Below are 8,606 nucleotides of genomic sequence, written 5' to 3'. Positions count from 1 at the left end.
CGGCGAGCCAGCGAGCGCCTCGGATTTCACCCGCGCGTATTGCTACTTTCCGGGAGCTTTCGCAGCTTTCGACGGCCGCCTGGCTACGCCTTTGTGATGACAGCCCCGACCGACTGGTTCAGACATGTGACAGATTGTTTTGAAATGGGTTTGATATACTAGCGCATTTGAAATTACCACTTGATATTGCATAATTTCCACTATCCGCTAGTTGGCGCTTTTTTTTTTCTGCCGAATCAGCTCCGGAAGTCGTTGACGAAAAGATCCTCGAGTGGAATATGGTAAAAATTGCCCCACGACGCATACACAAAGTCATAAAACGCACGATAACGCACGTGTGGGGGCGGTCGTAATTCGTATATGATTAAATTTCAACTTTTTTTTTTGCGCCTGACTTCACAGGCTTTTGCTGGATATGGTATGGTGGATGTAAGCATTGTAAATAAATTAAAGTATCAGCGGCGTGGCGTGGGCCGCGCAAATCGCCGCCCCCCCGCGCGCGCCGGTTCTGCTGTTGCATCGGGGCACGCGATACATGCATGCGTCGCCGACGAGAGTAGAGTACTCCAGGGTGAGCTTTATCAGACATTACATCGTTCACGCTGTGCCTTGGATCAATAACGAAGCTTCTCGTCGTGCCTACACATTAGAGCGAGAGGCGGCGCGGGTGGCGGCGGCGTGCCATCGTGACTGCGGTGGCCTTTAACCGGTGCGGTGCCTCCGCCAGCCGGCCCCGGCTAGCCTGCCCAGATAACGTGTGTCTCGCGACGGCCATGTGAGCGCGCCGCCGCCGCGCGAGTAAAAACGTGCAGGACCAACAGGTAGCGCGCTAAAGAGGACAAGAAGCAAACTCACCTTTTTTTTGCGCGACGACTCAATAGCGCGCGGTGTATTGTTTAAAATATCTGCTCGGGTGTTTAAGTATACTTTGACCCACTTGTTTAGTGTGAAAACGTGCAAAAGAAGCGCCCAACGTGGGGCTCGAACCCACGACCCTGAGATTAAGAGTCTCATGCTCTACCGACTGAGCTAGCCGGGCCATGGAACCACGATTTTACTGAATAAATCAGCACCAGACAAATTAATTGCATTTCTGCGCATTTAGCTGATTTATATCAACATGTCGGCTGGAATTTCGAATAATAACTGTGTATCTGGCAACAATAATAATTGCTGCATTGAATTGCGTTCAGTTTAATGAGAATTGAGTTGAATATGACCGTGAAACGGTCGATTTAATTTGCTTCTCATAAAATTTATACAAAAATAACTTTCAACATCGATAGAAATAGAAAAACACAAAAATTATTTTCAACGCGTACGTTTGTCCTGCAGCATTTAAAATTCCATCATCACCCACATCCGTTCGATTCGCACACGCCCTTAAAACACGCCGGAATTTAAATATTTACTTGCGTGCACAGCGGTTAGTGTAATGGCATAGTTTCGTATAAATTTGGCGCGCGGTTTTCGGCGGGCGCGAGGACAAAATAATTAATTGATTATTAATTATACGCATCTGGCGTGCTGCTCCTCTTACAAGTGTCTGTAATTAGTTAATCTAATGCAAATTCGTGCGGTGCCGCCCCCACGACGCGCGCACCAAGCGTGCTGATGGTGTAACATGTAGTCGGGTCTCGGCCCGCTCGTATTTATTAGTAAAGTTGTGATAATTGCGACTGATTTATTCAAATTGTTGGTCTTTATCAAACACTGCTATCCACGGCGCGCGCGCTCGTTGCCTTTGATGACCTTCCGTGACTCTAATTTTTGCGCAAATTGAATTTACTGTTTGCTACCAATGGCAATTTCCACTGAAACTAGTGAAAAGCTATTTATTTATTTTTGCTTTTGATGAAAAAAAATATTTCTCTGCTCTTTTACGAGTACAGTGGAAGTAAAAATACATTTTTAATTGAAACTGTGTCTTGTAGGAGCTAAAATAAACACGATTCTTTAGAATGACGAATAAAATAATGTAAATTGTTTTGTTTTCAGATGTGGTCAGTAAAAGGAGACATTCGCAGTTAACAACGCGCTAAAAACCCACGAAAGGTATGCATATATTTAGTTTATTACACATAAAAAAAAAACTCGCGCGTATTTAAGACATCAGCGAGCGCGTGCAGATAATAATATAATGAAGCGCGTCATTAGATCATTCGGTTTTATGTGCAATTCGCGCTGTTGTGTTTTTTCCGCGCGCGCGTTCCATTGCGTACTTTGCTTACTTATTTCGCTCGGTGACAGATCGATAGAGCAATAAGTGGTGCGTCGTGCCGTTGCCATTACCAACAGTCTCGCATCCCAAACGGCATCCCCGGTTGAGTGTAGAGTACCTTGTACTCGTGCGAAAACATATATGTTACGCTGAAGAGCTACATCGTGCATGGTAGCGTCTGTCTGGTTGCGTGCGTGAAGGGCGCGTTATCGCCCCAGCCCTGCCCGCCCCCGCCGCCGCCCCCGCGCGCGCACATAACATAATATTGCGGAAACATTTGCTGCGGGGGCGGCGTTGAGTGTGACGTGATTAAGTTCGTGTCGCGGCGCGTCTTCGCGTTTACGAATGTTTCAGCCATTAGAAGCGTGCGCCCGCCGTTAATGATCTATTCCGCGCCGCACCGATCGACCGGTCTGGCCGGCGTGACATTTAGGGGCGTCTTAAACTATTCATTAAGCAAGCGGCGATAAAATACAGCCATCCCTTCATTATTTTCATTATGTTGTCAGCTCGGTTTTCAATCTTCGCGCTACACTATATCTCGGGCGACGAAAAACACTCAAATTGATACACCCCGCAAGTTTACCCATTACACCCTCAGGAAAGTTTTGTGCCGTCGACTTGTAAATCCGTGCCTGAGTAATCGCTCTTCGGCGAAACTTCGGGTGCAACATGTGTCAATAAGTAATTTAACATGTTTATTAACACTCAAACAAAAGCTGTATTAATGTCGGATGAAGCCCCGGGAATTAACGCTTCAATTGACACTACTTGCATGGTTAAGCAAGTGTAAAATCTTCAGCTGGCAATTTGCGTAATGTGCAGGGATCTTAAAAATGCTGTTGGCGTTTTATTCCGCATGAAAATTTTTCCGCTCGCGCGCGTTGTTTGTCAGCAATCCGGCAATCGTCGCCGCGTTTGCCCCCTGTGCGCGCATTCAAACAATTTTCCACCAAACTCTCTTCGCCCGCCGACAATGCATACCTACTCACCCACACACCGAGCGACGGGCAGCGCACAAAGTGGGGAATGCGAGCCGAGGCCTGCGATGTTCTTATACTCTCTGAATGTGTGATGCACGCCAGAGATGTATTGTTGTCGAAATATACGAGCGCCACGCGCCCGTGGAGAGGTGGTGTGTATGAATGCAGAATTGCGAAATCGCGCGAATGTACATAAATACGTCGGCATCGCGTGAGTGTGCGGCGTGTGCGACACGAGATTGCGAGGGCGGCGTACGTGAAAAAGACTTTAATATAACGTAAAAACGCCGGGAAGTTGTGTGGAAGTTGGGTGATAATGCATACCGAACGTGCAAACAATGCGATAATCTCGAAACTATCAACTCGGGACTGGTCGCCTGGTGGTGGCAAGCAAGGAAGTAAACTGTTTGTGAATTTAATTCCATTCAATAGCGCACAACTTTTACACCATCGCCAAACTTTCCCATCTAAAAATTGCTTCCTACGAACGATTAGCAAACACTCAGTATTGCATGAAACGTTCAAAGTTAAAGGCCGCCGGAGGGAAACCTGCCGCGTGAAAATTTTCAAATGGTTTCGAATGTAGAAAAATTAAAAGCGTAAATGACGCTGTAGATAATAGCTATCTGTGTGTACAGTCTGCATAGATAAATCTACAGGGACGTCTCTACCACGCCGTTTTACGAAGAACAAACGACTTGAATGCATGCCACTCTTTGACTTGACCGGCAAAATGCAATCCTGTGTGCGAGTCGTAGTGGTTGTCTATGGTTATGCTCGTTGGCTTTTATTTTTATTTATGCACACGCTACAAAAGTTGGATACACGGCTAGTCGTATCTGGACTATGAGCTTATCTGCGCTTTAGTTTTTCGTGCTTTTATTCCGCTCGTTATGCTTTCATGCGCGCTGGGGAAACTTTGCGCGCGAGCTAGACAACATTGTCCACGTTTACATCGTGTTTTTTGCGTTTATTACTTCGATAAGTGCGGAGCTATTATGAAGCGTCTAGGGCGGCGGCACCGGCGCTATCGATTTTTTCACTCGCGCTTTGAAAATGTCATTACAATTTCAGGCGCTTTTAAGAAATTTCGCAATCGCGAACTTTGCCCGGCTAACTTTCAAATCAACGCTCGAAACTTTCGCATCGGGCGACGTGTATGGGATGCATACATCGATGGATGTATAGTCGATTTGATTGCGTCGTCATCTTACAAGAATAAAAGCTTGGATGCCGTTTGTGAAATTTTTTCACTTTCAAAGTTTCCAGCCGGAAATATTGTGAAATAAGCTTGATTAGCAATATTCCATCTCAATTCAATATGCACATTGTGGTCGCAAGCATAAAACCCCAGCATTGAAATTGCGGGTGGCAATATAAACCAGCCTCGAAGAATGATTTTACCATAAAACTGTGTTACCTTGATTGCCCGTAAAAGCGTGCAATTTGCGCTCCCACCGGCGTCATCACTTGCCACATCGTGTTATAGATTCGGCGCGTTTAATTACAGAAATCTGAATGTCCCGCGGCATTAAACTAGGTAAAACATTCCGGAATGTGAGGCGTCAGCGTGCGCTCCACTTTGCACATTTGAGGAGTGCAATAAAAAATGTATTTCAGTCTTCCTGGCGCGCAGTGGCTGGGTTTTATGTCATGCGGGGTGGTGGCAACAACGGCCGCATCGTAATGTCATCAACAACATGCTACGTCTTTCCTTCTGGGTCGACATGGACTCATAACCCGCATCCAGCGAGATACAAATAAACATTTTACGCCTTTTGCGCGTCCATACACTCGCTGGGCGCACGTCGTTGAGATATGAGCGTTGTTCAATTAACGCTCGGCGTGGGAATGATGGAGTGATTAATGGCGCGAGATGCGCGTTGAAGGTGTCTCTGTGTGTGTGTGTGGGTGTTATTTGGGTCACTTTGTGTTGTGTGGCTCTGGGTCATATATTTGTTCGTGCAGTGCGCGCCGCTGTGTGGGTTTATTATGCATGCACGTACGTACTTGGACTTGGTGTACGCGTAGATATCTAATGCGACCCGATGGTATTCCTTCGGGTCTTCAGATATTGCGCACGATAGAATGAAGGGATAAGGTTAATCTAGTTAGTTTGCGAAATTTATGCACCGCGTTTATGTTATTTCAAATCTAATTTACATAATATTAACATTTACTTATGTCTCGGAGATGCGCGACAAGAAGCCGGCGTGCATCAGCGGAGTGTCAGTGTCAGGTGGTTGTGTGTGTCCCCTGGCTGGTCCCAGACTGGCCAGCGGTCGAGATAATATCGATCTTATCGCGCCGCGCACGGCGCGCCGTAATACGATTTCCAATTATTTTCTTTATTTAACGAAGCGAATAAAGACGCACTCACTCATTGAAGAAGATGAAAGCTCGCGCGCGCTCTCCGTCGCTGTAAATCAATTTCAATTTCCTGTGCTGCTTTTTTCGTCTGCTTCGTCTTCGCCGGCGATAGATTTCGCGTGTTCGGCTGCGCTCGCACACTCCAGCGACGTGTGTACGTTTGATAATCGATTTTTATACAATTTATAAATTCTATTGAGGTATGTTCGTGACGTGAAAACTTTCAATGCTGCGCTGATGGATTTTTTTAAGAGGCGGTTATAATTTCGATTCTTGGCATTCATTACTAGACTGTGTATTATTCAATCGCAGAATGCAGGCGCTGAAACACGAAGAATTAACATTTTATTTGCGGTACAAGTTGTATTTCCAATCGCTTCCTTTCTATCGCTTTTAGTTTACGAGATATTAGCAATTGAAAAACTGCAAAAACGAAAATGCTCACTTTTAGCACTTTTAAACAGGATTTCTGCATTTTTATGCAGTTGCGGTAGCGGTAGAAGTGACTCGTGTTCGGGGCACCGTATGAAGTTAGCGGTAGAAGTGACTTGATTCAGGGCACCGTACGAGACTAGCGGTAGAAGTGACTTGATTCAGGGTACCGTACGAGGCTAGCGGTAGAAGTGACTCGTGTTCAGGGCACCGTATGAAGTTGGCGGTAGAAGTGACTTGATTCGGCGGCACCGTACGAGGCTAGCGGTAGAAGTGACTCGTGTTCAGGGCACCGTATGAAGTTGGCGGTAGAAGTGACTTGATTCGGCGGCACCTTTCGAAGCTAGCGCTAGAAGTGACTCGTATTCAGGGCACCGTACGAGGATGAATGTATAGCCGACTCTCATTTGCTCATTATTTCTTATGAATTATTTCTTCGTTTTAAATTTAACTAGCTTATTTTATAGAGAATTCTCTGCAGATTAAGAATCTTTAATCCATTCTTCTCTATCTCTTTTAGTTTACTAGATATTCGTGAACGAAAATATTTGGAAAAGCATTGAAAAAAAAATTCAAAAAGGATTCACTAGCTTTCTAATCCTCAATCGGTTGTTTTCAATCGCAGTTAGTATAAGGGATAATTGCAGGATTAGTTTTTCTCTCTCTCTATTTTCCTGTCCCTTGTAAACGTACTCCTCTACCATCAAAATATCCAATCACTACCTTTCAGTGAACCGAACTTCAAAGAATCATTTGATGGCAATGCGCGTGGGTCGTAACCGGCACGCAAACGCCGAAAATCAAAATAAATCCCACTTCGACAAACGCTTGGTGCGAAAATTTTAATCCGAGTGCGAATTTAATATGTACATACGCTTATTTGATACTTGGCAAAGTCAACACGCCGCGGCAGCGGCGCCCGGCCGGGGCGAAAAGGGAAATCGCGGAAATCTAAAACGTATAAACGCAACTGCCGGCAGAGGCAGACAGATTGAACGGTGCATGAACAGTGGCGGCGGCACCGGTGGCGGCAAGTACTTGTTGCGTACTTACTTGTTGATTGCTTACAATTTCAGCTCATCGATCGGCATTCATATTACAATCACGTTCTCGGATTACGATTGACTACCTCCATTGTGCGGGCGACGCGCCCCGCCGACTTAACATAATTTATCAACGTCACTATCATATTCCGCCACCCGCTTCCAACCATTCAGAACTCTTGTGTCCTACAAAAAAAAAGACACCGGTATAAATGCACAAAGCGCATCCTGGATACAAAAGCATTTTTGCGATGCCACATGCATGCAGACGTGTCGTAATTGCATTATTACACAAGTACCATATTCTCAATTGAATCACATAACCATGAGCTATGCGAATGGCCCACATGACACGCGACAATTGATATGTATATGCATGAGGGGTTGGATGACGGCCGTTTCGGCGTGTAAACACACCGGGCTACAATGCACCGCATCATTGCCGTCATAAGCTGATGTGTTGCGGCCGATCAGTTAATATGGCAAATACGTCAGGTGCAAGCGCGCAAATATACAATGGCACGCATGTGGGGTCCACTTAATTCTTGTTGTTGGAGATGGGTTCCGGGCCTCAGGCGCGCCATTATTGCACCGGTGCGTCACCATCACCCGCGCGCATGGCCATTAGCCAGGGCCTTTGATCTTTGATCTTTGCTTTCATGTTCAACAACGTGCTACACTGTATCTACATTTTTATGAAGCACACTAGCGCGGATGTTTTTCCCTTTGGCGAAGGAAAGCCCTATAATCGCTGTAAAACTAGATTGATCCCAATGTTCCGTACGCCTCTTGATGTATTAGATTGTTTGCGCTGGCAAGTGGGCTGAATAAAGCGGAACGTAAACAAAAACATCAACAACAACAGTCGCGCTAGTGTTTTTTGTTTCGTCCGTAAATTATTTCGAGGGCATTTAGCGTGTGTACCGAGCTGATATGAGCGTGTTCGCTCACGTATCGGCCGGATTGATGCGAATTATTCAAATTTGAGCTGCGCACGCGAGACGCAGCCAGCGTTATTATTCAAATGTATTCATATCCAAACACTATTTGTATACATTGTTACTTAGCCACCGTCGGCGGCGGCTTCTCGATGCCGAGTGCGAGCGCCGCGCCACAACTCATTAAAAACTCTTGATTGCGAACGAACTCCGAAGTCAATAATTTTATCACTGCGCGACGCTCGCTTAACTAGTGACGGACGGAATGAGGCGTGAAGCCGCCAGGAGCAAAAAGTCATCACTAGCCGAGCAGCAGCAGGAAAAAAACTTTGATATGGGTTGGTGTGGTGGCTGGTGTGTCATCGTGAATATTGCAGATGTCAATTATTTTCTTTCGGACGCGATTTTTTTTTGTCCGGCGGCTTGGCGTGCGAATTGGGAATTTCCTGGTGGCAAATCCCGTGGTGCGCATTCCCAGTGCTCGTCAGGTCGGCCTGATTCCTTTTGAACACGCGGCCCGCGGAGTGCCCTCGGCGTTTTCGGCTAACCGAGTAGTTTGGGCATATCGCAACATAGAAATACCCACCGCCTGCATATTAATTAGCTTCCCGAACAATGG

General features: G+C 46.0%; 1 non-coding gene across 1 annotated transcript; it reads right to left on the bottom strand.

The window, feature by feature from the left end:
- Window positions 1-966: 966 nt before the first annotated feature.
- Window positions 967-1,039, bottom strand: TRNAK-CUU (transfer RNA lysine (anticodon CUU)). Its single transcript has one exon. It is a non-coding gene; the product is annotated as a tRNA-Lys (tRNA).
- Window positions 1,040-8,606: the final 7,567 nt, after the last annotated feature.

Source organism: Atheta coriaria, unplaced genomic scaffold (assembly GCF_025399875.1).
Source record: "Atheta coriaria isolate IRGN ID8LTWV9N9 unplaced genomic scaffold, Caltech_Dcor_3.1 hic_scaffold_1_pilon, whole genome shotgun sequence".
NCBI lineage: Eukaryota > Metazoa > Arthropoda > Insecta > Coleoptera > Staphylinidae > Dalotia > Dalotia coriaria.
The sequence above is the reverse complement of the archived record's forward strand: the minus strand, read 5'-3'. Positions and strand labels throughout refer to the sequence as shown.